The sequence below is a fragment of the Protopterus annectens genome, chromosome 13.part0, assembly GCF_019279795.1.
Source record: "Protopterus annectens isolate FY-2018-M chromosome 13.part0, PAN1.0, whole genome shotgun sequence".
Taxonomy (NCBI): domain Eukaryota; kingdom Metazoa; phylum Chordata; order Ceratodontiformes; family Protopteridae; genus Protopterus; species Protopterus annectens.
The window spans coordinates 454,933,611-454,947,965 of NC_056747.1; the positions used below are offsets into that span (position 1 = coordinate 454,933,611).

The 14,355-nt window shown below is 43.4% G+C and overlaps 1 protein-coding gene across 7 annotated transcripts in view; it reads right to left on the bottom strand.

The window, feature by feature from the left end:
• Positions 1-14,355, bottom strand: part of FZR1 (fizzy and cell division cycle 20 related 1) — a 1,382,318-nt gene that overhangs the window by 281,871 nt on the left and 1,086,092 nt on the right. The gene's annotated exons all lie outside the window — the stretch shown is intronic.

A 14,355-nucleotide genomic window follows, 5' to 3' on the forward strand; every position in this document is an offset into this window, starting at 1 on the left:
AAAAATGGACTCCCACGGCAGAGAGAGTCTTGCCTTCCTGCTCACACCTGGTCAACATGTCTTTCACCTGAGGCCCAAAGAGAAAGGAGGCATCAAAGGGAGTATTGGTGAAGGATGCTCAAAAGGGTTCCGCAAACTGACACAGCCACATCCAAGCATGTCTGCTGAGAGCCACATCTGTCCCTGCGGCTCTGCTCACTCCATAGGCTGCATAGGAAATCAGCCTCATGGCGGAGTTGACTATGGAATTAAGAGTCGCAAGCTGAGAAGCTACTCTGGCGGGTGCTCCCTCGGCTCCCTTTGAAGACGTGTAAAATAGCATAGACAATTCAGGGACATCATTGAAAAGGTCGCTGAAGCAAACATTCACTTTCCATATCTGTCCATCGTCCGAGACTCTTTGTTTGGAGGATCAACAGATGAAGAGGTTTCTGCTAACTCTTTCTTGGTGGCTGCTGCTACCACCATGGCATCAACAGGCACACCTCTGGAGAAGAATTGCTTGTCCTGGGGAGCTGTAATAAATTTGTTTGGTCTCCTCGGAGTAGGTTCCACAGAATCTGGAGCTGACCAAGCCTTTTGAGCCACTACAGACACGAGTGGATCGAAAGAAGATACCCAGGAGGTGGAAGGTCGGGAACCGAATGCGTCCAGGTATACAGACTCGTCCTCGGTAGGGGCTAGGGAAGTCCAGTCACTCCTCTGTCTAAGCAGTTCAAGGATATCCGAAAAAGAAACATCTTCAAAGGGAGACCTTGGGGACCCTTCCGATTCATCCATGTCTGTATTTGAAGTGACAAACTCAGGGGAGTCTAGGTGCTTCCTCTTGCACTTCTTCTGGGGAGGCTCCTCCGAGTGATCAGGGGAGGCTTCAGAAGAAGAGGGATCGCCCAATGGGGTGTTCTGGGGCATAGGTTCCCTACGTTTGGGGTCTGGAGGAGGAGTACAGGTTGGAACAGACACCATGGGTGGGGGGCAGCTGGCAGTAGAGCTGTTTCGGGGGACAGCACACTCCGCATGACCTTGAAGACGTCCCAACCTCCAGGCAGAGAAAGCTCCAGCTCCGAAGAAATAGGAGTCTTTCTCCACATCGAGGGTGACGGCTCCGAGGCTGATGTTGGAGCCGAGCTCACCTGCGCCGAAGCTCCAAGGGGGAGAATGGGGTCGGCCAAGGGTCCGATGCCCCCCCCCCCTCACAGCTGATGAGAAAGCCTTAGCTCCCAGATCCCTCGATAGAAGGTACAATCGAGGTAGTCGGAACAGAAGGAGAGATGATGAGCGGCGCCGATGGTTCTACTACCTGCGGATCCATGGTCTCCAGCTCCGAGCTAAATGTAGTCAGAAGAGGAACAGAAATAGAGGCAGTAGGAGCCAATAACTGTTGAGGTGGGTTGTACAGAATTTTTGCCAGTGCCTGTGACTTAAGCAACCTACTTACTTACTCTCTCCACATCATGATCCAATAATCTAGAGGATCGAGAGGAGTGGGAAAAATGATGGCTACGTTCACGCTGTAACTAAGGTGCCGAGTAGATGGACTCCAAGGATGGAGACCTTAGTCTCTTATGGCTCCAAAACGGCTCCGAAATAGCAGATGGAGCCGACAGAGGAGTTGTCTTGTCGGTGCCAGCCGGCACCGACATACTTGGATGGTCAAGTAAAGGAGTCGGCTCCGAAGGTGGAGCCAACGGCTTGACAGACTTAGGGGATTTCGCTGGCTGAGTACTTTTATCCGGAGAATCCTGAGGCTTCAATAATCCCCGAAAGATTAAATTGTTTTTGCACTCCTGCAGGACCCTTGGACTAAAAGCGTGACATACAGAACAGGAGTCCTGCAGGTGAACAGCGCCCAAACAATATACACAACTAGTGTGCCCATCTGTCAGAGACATTTTCTGACAGTATGAGCCACACTTTTTGAAGCCAGACACCTTGGTATCTTTAGACATTATAGCAACAACAACCACAACAACAATAATAAAAAGCTATACTACAAAAAACAAATAGACTTTTTTTTTTTACTCTCTAATTTAAACGAGTTCAGGGGAACAGAAGGCCTGCGAGTTATGGAGCGACGTACAACAAAGCTAAAATACACAAGAAAGTGATAAGGGATAAAAAAATATTATCTAGACAAAAAATAGACAAAAACTTGACAAACTTTCAAGAATAAACAACAATATATTAATAGAAAAAACTATACTAAGCCTGAGCCAGTAAGGAAGCAACCTCGCAGCTGAAGCGGCAAACGAGATCTGGGTAGCTGACGCTGGACATGCTGGAATAAGGGAGAGCCTCGAGCCAGTAAACAGCTCTCGAGCTATAGAAGATGGCCAAGTCGGAGCAGAGGATCGGCTCCGAACCCAAACAGCAAGAATGAAGGCGAGATGGACAACTTAACACCAGTTGTTCCCCTAATAAGTCCAGGCTGTTCTTAAAAATATCCAAACTAGTTCCTGCTTTAATGTGAATTGGTAGTGTATTTCATGCATCAGTTACTCTCTCTGAGAACCAATTTGTACATTTCTCATTCCTATAGAATCTTCTACACAGGTTGTCTGATGATTCTCTAGTACTTTTTGATAACCTCAATTATTCCCAGAGCTAGCAGTCTTTAAATGCCCTATACAACTGAATAAAGTCTCAAACATCTAAACAAGATTTTGTACAAGTTCAGATATTTTAGTCTTTCATAATAACTTAAATCAACAGATACCCTTGGTATACTTTCACTATACTCCTTCCAGGTGACTCATGCGTGTTTTCTTATAAGGTTTCCATATTGTTATTCCACAAGTTTGGTTCTAATGTAACTAACAATGACTTCATCATTTCCAATTTCCTGGATTTTACAAATCTTTCTATACAACCTATAGTTCTATAAGTAATATTAACTGACTGGTTGACATTATCTGAAAAACTCAGAGCCGAATCTACCTGTAAACCCAGGTCCTTAACTTAATCTACAGTTTTAATCACTGCATGCTGTATTAAATATTCACCTTTTAATCTGTCTTCCCCCAAATATCATACACTTTCTTTTTGTTCTATTTGCCAGCATATTTTTCTCCTGTACCCCTATGGTCAATTTAGTAAAGTTCTTTTGCAGGCATGCCCTACCTTAACACAAGTAATAAGTTTACCCATTTTTAAGTCATCTACATAGACTGTAGAAAGTACAGTTGTGTACACTTACCATAAATGTAGATGTTAGAGTGTATTTACTGTTGCAGTCATCACATTTGGGTTATCTGCTTGCAGTAGCCCTCAGTTGGCCTGATTATCAAAGTCTTGGGTCCTGCATCGGTTGCTGTCTCACCTTCCTTGACGTCAGCTAGTCAGGGGTATAAAGCATGCAGCAGACGCCATTACATCAGTTTTTCTTGCCCCAGATGTCATGTGCCCACCTAATGGGAAGCAATTAAAGATATATATATATATATATATATATATATATACACATACATACACAAGGTTATACCGCCAACAAAAAAGCAAATACACCAAAAAGTTTTTTAGCATAGTAAAGGAGAGTAAAGGTATAGCCAAAAGAATTTGGGGGGCTGGAGGGAGGGCAACCAGGGCTGCAACAGTGAATACACTCGAACATCTAGACTTATGGTAAGTGTACACAACTGTACTATGTTCTTCGTGTTTCACTGCTGCAGTCATCACATTTGGGTAGATTCCCAAAGCTACGGATGGGAGGAGGAATTTCGATAGCATTAGGACCAGCTATAAGGCCCTGCAAGACTGCAGTGGCAAAAGCCAGCTCAGGATTTAGAGAAAATTGGCAAATGGTAATGCTTGGTGAATGTACAGAACTCCAGGTGGCAGCTTCTAGGATGTCGCTGGTAGGGACACTTTTGAAAAAGGCTGTAGAGGTAGATGCAGCCCTGGTTGAATGGGGTCTAATCCCCTGTGGGACAGGTTTTCCATAGTGCTTATAGCAGAAATGAATGCAAAGGCCTATCCACTTAGAAATGGTTTGCTTTGAAATAGGCTTCTCCTCTGCCCATGCAGCAAATGCCACCAGCAGTTGTTCAGATTTCCTTTGAGGTTTAGTCCTGTCCAAGTAAAATCTAAGTTGTCTGTGCATATCTAAGAAGTGTAGTATCTGTTCCCCTTTGTTCTGCGGGTTAGAAAAGAAGGTTGGCAAATTAATGGATTGATTAAGAGCCACACTGGATACCACCTTGGGCATGAATGAGGGATTGATCCTGAGGGACACCCTGTCCGCATGAAAGATGATGAAAGGCTCCACTGCCATAAGGGCCTGTAATTCAGATACCCTCTTTGCTGAAGTGATAGCTAAAAGGAAAGCTGTTTTCCAAGAAAGGAATTTTAACTCTCCACTTGCAGCTGGCTCAAGAGGAGGAAGAGTGAGTTTTTCCAATACAAAGTTAAGGTCCCATGCTGGAGTTGGGGCACTCCTGGGTGGTCTTACATTTTTGGCCCCCCTAAGGAACTAATCCAAGGCAGTAAGACAAAAAATAACTGAAACAAATAAAAGGGCAACCAACGACACAAGCCACCATCCACCAATGTTGTTTAACAGTGCTGTTCATGGTATTTTTATAAGTTGATTTAACACTGACCATAGAAATTTAGATTTATACATTTTATATATTTTTAATGCTTTTAACATTTTTACTATATAAATAATAATAAAAATAGAATTTAGCTTTTAACAGGGCATTTATTTTGGGAGACGTGTATTTATGTACTGACATTTTTACACATTTACTTAAGTGCTTTTTTGCTAACCATTTAATGAATTCCTGTTTTAAGTATTTAATCACCCTTAATTGTTTAATTACCAGTATTTATAAGCATTGCCATCTGAAAACACTTTGTCTGAAGACGTTTTGTGATTCATACAGGACGAAAAGCAGTGAAAAGAGTGTTGCTTAACAATAAATTTTCGTTTCATTTTGCTGGACGGTGGCTTGTGTCGTTGGTTGCCCTCTGAGGAACTGCTTGAGCAGTGGATGAGAAAAGAGGGGTGGTTCTGTGTTGTAATGAGCTGAAGTGGCTGAGGCATGACTTTTGATGGAGGAAAAGGAAAGGCCCTTGTGAAGCATCTCAGTTAAGTACTGAAGAATCTGAGGTAAACTGGGCACTGCTGTGGCCATCCTTTGAGTTTGGTTCCAGGCACAGAATCTTTTCCATTTTTCAGCATAAGATTTTCTAGTACTAGGTCTCCTTGCCTCCAAAATGACATCCAACACTTGTTTACGGAGTGATGGTAACGAAGAGATTAGGTAATTAGCCAGGCTGCCAGCTTCAGGGTTTGAAGCTGGGGTGCAGAATCTGGCTCTCCTGCTATGACAGCAGGGTAGGGGTTTGAGGCAGGTGCCATGAGGCTAGCAATGAAACACTGCGCAAGAGGGGGCCACCAGTGTTGGCATGGCCAGTCTGGTGCAATCAGTATAATCCTTGGTTTGTCCTGTTTGATCTTTAGTAGTACTTTGGAGAGGAGAGGCAGAGGAGGAAAGGCATAAACGGACAGATTTTTCCGGCTGAAGGACAGAGCATCCACTTTCCAAGCTTGTATGTCAGGAGTCTTTGTGCAGAATTTGTTCAATTGGTAGTTCTGGGGGGAGGCAAACAGGTCTATCTCTGGGCTCCCCCATTTGTTTATCAACATGTTGAAAGTCTTTGGTTCCAGTTTCCACTCGTGTGGGTCCAAGAGATTTCTGCTTAGTTCGTCTGCCAGTGTACTTAGTTTTCTTGGCAGGAATTGAGCCTGTAGATGCACCTGGTAGCTCAAAGCTGTGTTCCACAGAGCCATGGCTAGTCTGCAGAGGGGGTAAAAATGGGTACCCCCATGCTTGTTTATGTACCACATAACAGTGGTGTTGCCCGTCTTTACCATTAATTGTCCTGGAAGAATGTGGTCCTTGAAGGCTGTCAAAGCATTCTGTACAGCTAACATTTCTTTTCGATTGATATGCAGGTGCATTTGACTTGGGTTCCATTTGCCCTGAATGCACTTTCCTGCCAGGTGAGCCCCCCAATGCATAGTCTGATGCATCTGTTGTTAGGGTTTGGGTGGCAGGGGGTAGAGTGAATGGTAGTCCCTTGTTTTGGTGGCAGGCCTCTGCCCACCAAAAGAATTCTAATTGTAGGCAAGGTACGATAGGAATCATTGCTTCTAGATCCTGAGAATGTTGACACCATAGGCTTTTTAGATACCACTGTAGTTTCCTAATATGCAGTCTTGCATATGGAATTAGTAGAATGCAGAAGGCCATGAACCCCAAGGCTTGCAGTATTTGCCTTGCAGATAGCAGGGTTTTTGTGGCCACTATTTTGAAGTAAGTTGTCAAATGAATTTGTTTCTCTGGCGTGAGGAAAGCCATCTGGGAAGTTGTGTTCAAGCTTGCTCCCAGGAATATAATTTGCTGACAGGGTACCAAATATGATTTATTTTCGTTTATGGTGTACCCCAAACAAGTTAGCACCTTTTGTACAAATGCCAGATGACTCAAAAGTATATCCTGGCTTTCTGCCTGAATTAAACAATCGTCCAGGTATGGGTATATTTGAATATTTCTTTGCCTGCAAAATGCAATGATTGGAGCTAGGCACTTTGTGAATACCCCGGGCGCATTAGATAAGACAAAGGGTAGTGCAGAGAACTGATAGTGCATGTAGCCTGCTTTGAAGTGTAGGCATCTTCTGCATGAATCCCCGATTGGAAATGCAGGTAGGCTTCCTTTAAATCCAGCGTTGCCAACTAGGCATCCTTGCCTAGCATAGGAAGCAAGTGGTGAAGAGTTAGCATCTTGAATTTTGGAATCGCCAAAAAGGTGTTTAAGATAGGCAGGTCCAGGATAGGACGCCATAAGCTGTCTTTTCTGGGTACCAGGAAAAGTCTGGAGTAGAAACCTTGCCCCTTTTCCTCTTATGGTACAGTCTGAATAGCCTTTATGCTTAAGAGAGAGAGTACTTGCTTTTGAGCCTCTGCCCACTGATTTGGGGATAGATCTGGCCAACCGTTTGGGGTTGGTAACATGTGGAAGTGAAATCTGTATCCATGAGAAACTATATTTAAAACTCATTTGTCCTGGGTAATGAATTCCCAGTTTTTTGCCTGCAGAGCAATCTTTCCCCCTAAAGGAGCAGTCAGTTGAGAAGGGCTTGGAAGTTTTAAAGTTAAGTCATTGAGACAGTTTACCACAGGGGGGAGTCTTACTACTCCCTGATTTAGAAATGGGATTCCCCCATTGCTTAGTCCTGTGCATAACCTGGGACTGAAGCCTGAGTGTTCTACTGGTTCTGGGTTTGGACTGAGAAGGCCTAGACGAGGCAGGAAAGGACCAATTCTTAGAGGGCCAATGCCTACTAAATCTTGGAGGCTGTACTTGTAGGAAATCTTTAACAGTTTGCATAGATTTAGCTTTTTCCTCCATCTTTTTAAGAACCTCTTCTGCTTTGTTGCCAAACAGGCTGTCCTGATTTAAGGGAGCATCCAGCAATTTAGCTTTAACATGATCTGGCAATGACTGCTCCTTAAGCCAAGCATGCCTTCTAAGTACAGACCCAGTGACAGCAGCCTGCAAGATGCCTCTAGTGAATCAAAACCACATTGCAAAGTATGTTTTCCAACTTGTTCAGCAGAATGCATAAAATCCTGTAGATCCTTATTTTCAGCAGTCAGGAATCAACATCATTTTCTGTTTAAGCAATCCCACAATATGCTGCTGATACTTTACCATATGAAACTGGCAATTTAAGGACCTAATGGACAAGGTTGCAGAATTGTATACCTTATTACCTCATCAATCCAGCGCCCTGCAGTCTCTATCAGAGGAGGTAGGATTTTTGGCAGTAGCAGCCATAATGCCCTTGGGTCCCTGTGAAATGGTCCCAGGATCCGCAGTAGGCTTCTTAAAGAGGAACTTGTGAAAGTCAGGAACCCTGTAATATCTATCAGGTTTTCTGAGAACAGGAGGTAGAGAGTCAGGGGCCAAGCTAGATTCCAAAAAGGCATCATCAACCATGTCTAGTAAAGGAGGGATAGCTAAGGGCCTGTTGCTGGGGCAGGAGTAAGAAATCCCTAAGCCTCTTTTTAGAATCAGGGTAATCCTGGCTTTCTCAATGAAATTGCTCCCTAAGAGTATGCAAAGTTTCACCAAAAGATACATCCTCTGGGGGGAAGCAGAGGGAATAGTGTCCTCTGCATCAGAATTCTCATTGGTAGATAAGGGTAAATCCTGGTCATCAGAGGAAACAGAAATTTCAGAATCCTGGTCAGAAGTATCATAAGCTAATTCAGTCCTAGGTCTCTTAGAGGGGGAATGTTGGCTTCCCCTGATTAAAGTAATAAGGTCTTCAGCCATTCTTATCATTTGTTTTTTAAGCATTGAGGCCTGACCATGCGGTCTGGGCGTTGGTTTTCTAGGCATGGTTCGAGATTTAGGCCTCGAAGAAGATGATGTTGTCCGTTTAATACGCAAGTCAGTAGGCCTGAAAACACCCTCAGAAGCCAGTGCCTGCACAGTGGCTCCGGACCCATCTAAGGTACAGACATCTGTGGGTTCAATAATTGAAGCATCTTGCAGCATACCGGACTCCGAACGGGTCTCAGTAGAGGCCTGCGAATCAGAAGTAGCGGGTATCAGGGGCTGCGAAAGCACCTCACTGAGTACTGGCGAACTGGCGACTGGCTTAGGAGAAGCATCGTCGGGCAGCTTTGGACCTCAGCGGCCTGTCTGTCTTTATCTTTGCGTTTTTTCGGAATGTCGGTAGTCAGATGGCTAACTGAAGACATATCTGGATAATTGAACCGAGTACCAAAATATTTAGAAGCGTAAATATACCGATGACGAATAGTTTTTGCTTAAATAAGGCACAAAACTGACAGCGAGGTATGTCGTGGTCAGGGCCTAGGCAAGGAATACAGTACGAATGAAAATCTTTATGAGGTATTTGCGTTCCACAAGAAATACAATTACTGACTTTTACTGACATCGGTTTAGAGCAAGAAAAAGTTCCCCAATGGGGTACTTAGCTTTAGTTGAAGATTTTGGTTCTGAAACTCGAAAATGAAAATTTCAGGAGTTGGCCGACCGGCACTTGTGAACTGATTCTGCTTCGGGCACCGCACGGCAAGAAAGACTGATGTAATGGCGTCAGCTGCATGCTTTATATCCCTGACTACCTGACGTCATGGAAGATGAGAGAGCAACCGACGCAGGACCCAAGACTTTGATAATCAGGCCGACTGAGGGCTACTGTAAGCAGATAACCAAAATGTGATAACTGCAACAATGAAACACGAAGAACATCACCTCACATGAAAAACATAGATAACCCAAATGTGATGACTGCAACAGTGAAACACGAAGAACATCACCTCAGATGAAAAAGATGGAAAGAACTTTTTCATCTGAGGTGATGTTTTTCGTGTTTCATTGTTGCAGTCATCACATTTGGGTTATCTGCTTGCAGTAGCCCTCAGTCGGCCTGATTATCAAAGTCTTGGGTCCGGCATCGGTTGCTGTCTCACCTTCCGTGAGTATAAACAAGTATGGACCTAGGACAGAGTTCTGTGGGGCATCCTGACCGTAACCTAAAATTTCATCTGTCCAATTGCTGTATATATGGATATCATTATGTGATATTTGCTTTCCACACTTCAAGCAGTTACTGAGCTTTCTAAATGTTAATTAGAACAAAACTTCCTCAGTGGGGTACTTATCTCAAAACAGGTTGTAGGAACTGCTAGAAAAAATGAGTTGATGAAAAGACTGCAAGAGTTGTATCAACTGAAGAAGCGAATCGGACAAGCACAGTTGGAAAGAAATGTAGATGGTGCAGATGAATGTCCCTCTTATATCCGGATATCCAGACATTGGTCTTTGGACATCTGTCAGCTAAGGATGATCTAAAGACTCTGGGAATCAGACTGGTCGTGGGCTTCTGCATGGCAGGAAGAACCAAGAATCCCTACTCTACTGCAACATTAATTACAAAGAACATACACGGCTGTCTGGACCAGAAGGGAGTCACAACAATAATCTTGTGGGAATCTTTCAGAACCTTCAGGGATATTCTAGATATCAGTGGAAAAAGATGAAAACCCGCGGTAGTGGTGCTGCAGTAGCATTGTCGCCTCACAGCAAGACGTTGTTGCATTTGATTCTCAACTAGACAGTCTTCTGTGTGGAGGCATGCGTGAATGGGCGTGCCATTGTTGAAGATTGTGCGTCAGGGCTGGTAACTCGGCATGTAAAAATCCACTACCAAACATTAGCGGATCGGAGTTCCGCTGTGGCGACCCCTAACCGGGATAAGCCGAAATAAAAAACAAGTGGAAAAAGATGAAAAGCATACAGGAACATTCCAGGCCAAGGAAAGGAAAGGAGAAGGTATGCGTCTTCCAGGCCTTCTTTCATGGACTTTTGGAGCATAATTTTACATGTTGATTGTTCAGAGAAAAGGCAAAGGGGTCTTAAGGAACTCCGCACAGATGGATAAAATCTTGGAAGATCGCTGAGTACTTTCCATTCATGAGGGCCTGCTTTTGTCCTGCTCAGCTTGGCTGACACAGTTTTGTTCAACGGAACGCAGGATGCCTGTAGACCAGGGTGAGGTTATGCTGTAAAGCTATATCCCAAGCCAACATGGCTAGTCTGCAAAGGGGGTAAATCCTGTTCCCTTCCTTTTTTGATGTACCACATGATTGGTGGTATTACCTACAACAACTTGAAGGGGTCAAGAGGACAAAAGATGATTCAGAGAGTGGAGTACCTTGATTAGAGCAAGCATCTCTTATATATATATATATATATATAAAAATATAGATATATATATATATAGATATACATATATGGAACCCGGACACTTGCGTGAATTTAACTTTCTCCGAAAGTCAAATTCGCGCTCACACATACCCGAGACTGCTGTTCATCGAAGCAGCAATTTCGGGTATGTGTGACTGGTGTGCCGGTCGCACTGTGGTGCGAGTAAGGGAATATTCCTTTACTCCACTGTAGTGCGACCATGGAGTGAGAATATTTAAGTGAGGGGGGGGGGTGAAGCCCCCCCTGCAAAAACATTTAATTAGTGGTTTTGTTTTTTTTCCCCACCACAGTTTAACAGAAGCGCTTTTTCGATTAAAGTGCTTTTGTTAAACTGTGATCGGTATTATATGGATTTAGACACTTGCTTTTTCGAGCAAGTGTCCTAGATCCATATATATATATCCTTGCTTCTGTCCTTGATATCCCAAACACTTTGCACTTTTACCCTCCTGAAACTGCTCCCCAAGCCAAGTTAGAGACATCTGGTTACTGACAGCTTTGGAGTTGGTTGGGGTGGGGGTGAGGAACCTTGATTTAATGTCATTTGTTGTGTCCAACAACAGATTTCTCTTCTGACAAATCAGAGAACTGGGATTTGAAAAGTTAATGGGTGTTAGTGCTGGGACCAAACAGAATTCAAATACCACTGAAACTTTCTCATGTAGAGTCCTGCTAGGGACATCATGAAAATCACAGATGTCAAGAAATCAAAAATCCTGAGGTGGTTTACTATCAAAATTGCACAAATCGGTTTTGCGATAATAATTTACTCGAACCGAAATGCTGAAAATATGCACAAGATTCGCTCAATTCCGAACGTGGTAATGTCAGTATGTCGAACTCGACATTATCGACACTACCTGGACGTCCAGAGATGTACTACCAATGTTTTGCAAGGGGGCAAATCACCCTGCGCCCCCACCCCCCCCACATCCCCTGCTAATAATATATTCTAACTCCACGATCGCACTACAGTGAGGAAAAGGGTTACTTTTCCAGACCCCCACTGTAGTGCGATCTAAATGAAAACAGTGAAGCTCAAAACTGCAAACGCAAGCTGTGTGTCAACGTTTCAGTGGCGATGGGATTTTCACTCAAAATTTGAAACTTTTGCACCTTTACCCTCAACCTTATGAATGATGGTAAGGTGACTTTCAAACATTTGATAGTAAACCTCTTCATCAGGTATTCCGCTGCAGTGACCCAAGTCTGAGTGGAAAAACCTTAGAAATACAGCTAGATATAGATTTTTTTTCCCTATGGAAGAAAAACTCTTAGAACTGAGGTGTCTAGCAGACAACCCAGGAACACAATCTTGTGTGATGGAGTCAAAAGACTTTTGAAGGTTCTCTTGGAATCTCAGTGTATGGTAAGAGATCTCTCATCCCAGTGAGAGATTCCTGACACTTTGAAAAACACTCTGCAAAGATAAGCAAGTCATCTAATCATGGAAAAAAGTGGACACCCTGTAGCTTGCAAGAAGCTATAGCTGGAGCTAGACACATTATGCACTCTCTTGATGCACTGGATAGTTCAAAGGGTACAGCAGAGAAATGATAATGTGATCCAGACACAGAAAACCTTAAGAAACGCCTGAAATCTGGATGGATAAGGATGTGATAAGCATCTTTTCTATTAGTGTCTCCAGGAAACTTAAATGAGGAAGAAGAGATAACAGGTTGTGAAGTGACAGCATTTTGTACGTTGGCACCATTATATACTGGTTTAGGAAAGATCAATCCAGAACTGGTCTCCAAGCATTTTTTTTCCTTTGGCACCAAAAACATCCTTGAATTAAAACCTTTCCCAAACTGGGAAAGGGGAAATGGCTGTATTACTCCTTGAGACAACATACGATGAAGGATGGGGGAAAATAGTGGTGTCTGGTTTGGTGGGGGGTGGGAATTACTCCCTGAAAACGAAGAATTTCCTTCACTGATATTTGTAAAATTGGTGAATGATCTTCACATAAATTTGTCAAAAACTATCTGTTGCCAAAAAGTAGAGATTCAGAATTTCTACACGGGAAAAGGGGTTGTCTCTGTGGAAGGGAGAAGGTGGGAAGACACTGTCACTTAACTACTTGTTCTGACTTGTTGGACTGTCCTTTGTTTTGGGAACTTCCTACATTCTTTTTGGAACCCCCTTAAAACTTCTGTTTACCAGCATTTTGTGGAGCCTGTTTATTTTATTTTTTGCCTAAACTGATGAGGGGTTACAGAATCCCTTGGAAAAGGAGGGCTGAAAAATCTTGGCAGCTGATGGATCAAAAACTAAACCCCTATACAAAGGAGAATTTAAAATCTCATTTTTTCAATTCCGCTGAGGGTTCTGAGAACGTAGACAGGCAAACCTTCTCAAAACAACACTAGCGGGCATAGCCCTGGAAAAAGCATCAACAGCTTCATACACTCACTTGAAACAATGAGTTGTGACCTACAAGATGGAATAAAGTAAACATTTTAAAGTAGATTTTTCCTTTTTTCCTTACAAGAAGAAACTGCAGACAAAACATTCCTCTAACATTCACAATTAGTGAGAAAAAGAAGTTATGTCTTACCATAACGTTCCATCTGTATTGTTGATCCTCGTTCAGTCATTACGCATGGGTATCGGTTCCGACCTCGGAACAGAGCCGGCCATTTTCCAAGCTCATGTCAGCTACAAACTCTCGAGCTAAACTCTTACCCATAATCCCCCTCTCCCTGTTACCTCAGATTGAGTTTGCAAGTCAAAAGAAGGTAGAGGCTACCTCTGGTCAAATGACCTAAGAGAACCAGATGGTGAGGTCCACTAGAAGCCACAAGAGGGGGAAGGAGGGAGGGTCGTAATGACTGAGCTAGGATCAACAATATAGACGGAACGTTACGGTAAGACATAACTTCTTTATCTGATATTGTTAATCCTCGTTCATTCCTTACGTATGGGACAGAGTCCCCAGCTACCTCTATTCCTGGGAGGCTCTCATGGAAGGACATTCCTGAGCACCATAGAACCAAAAGATGCTCATCCCCTGGAGGCCAAATCCAATTTGTAATGACTGATGAAAGTATGAGGCGTAGCCCAAGTTGCAGCTGCACAGATGTCATGTAAAGAAGCTCTGGCATGGAAGGCAGCAGACGTTGCCACCGACCTTATCGAATGAGCCTTTATGGTAGTAGGCAACGGAATATTACGTTCTGTATAAATGAAGGTCGCACAGTTTTTCAACCATCTAGCTAATGTGACCTTAGCAACAGCAGATCCTAATCTAGGTCCAGAATAGGCCAAAAATAACTGGTCAAATTTACGAGAGGACTTAGTCCTGTTTAAGTAAAAACGGATTTGTCTGTGAATATCTAGGGTATGTAGACAATACTCTCCTCTGTTTGAATGATTGGGAAAGAAAACTGGCAATTCAACGGTTTGATTAATGGACATTTCAGAGATCACTTTTGGCAGAAATGAAGGATTAGTTCTCAAAGACACTATTCTCTATGAAAAATCAAGTATGGACTCTTGATGCATAAAGCTTGAAGTCTGGCAGAAGTAACAGCGACCA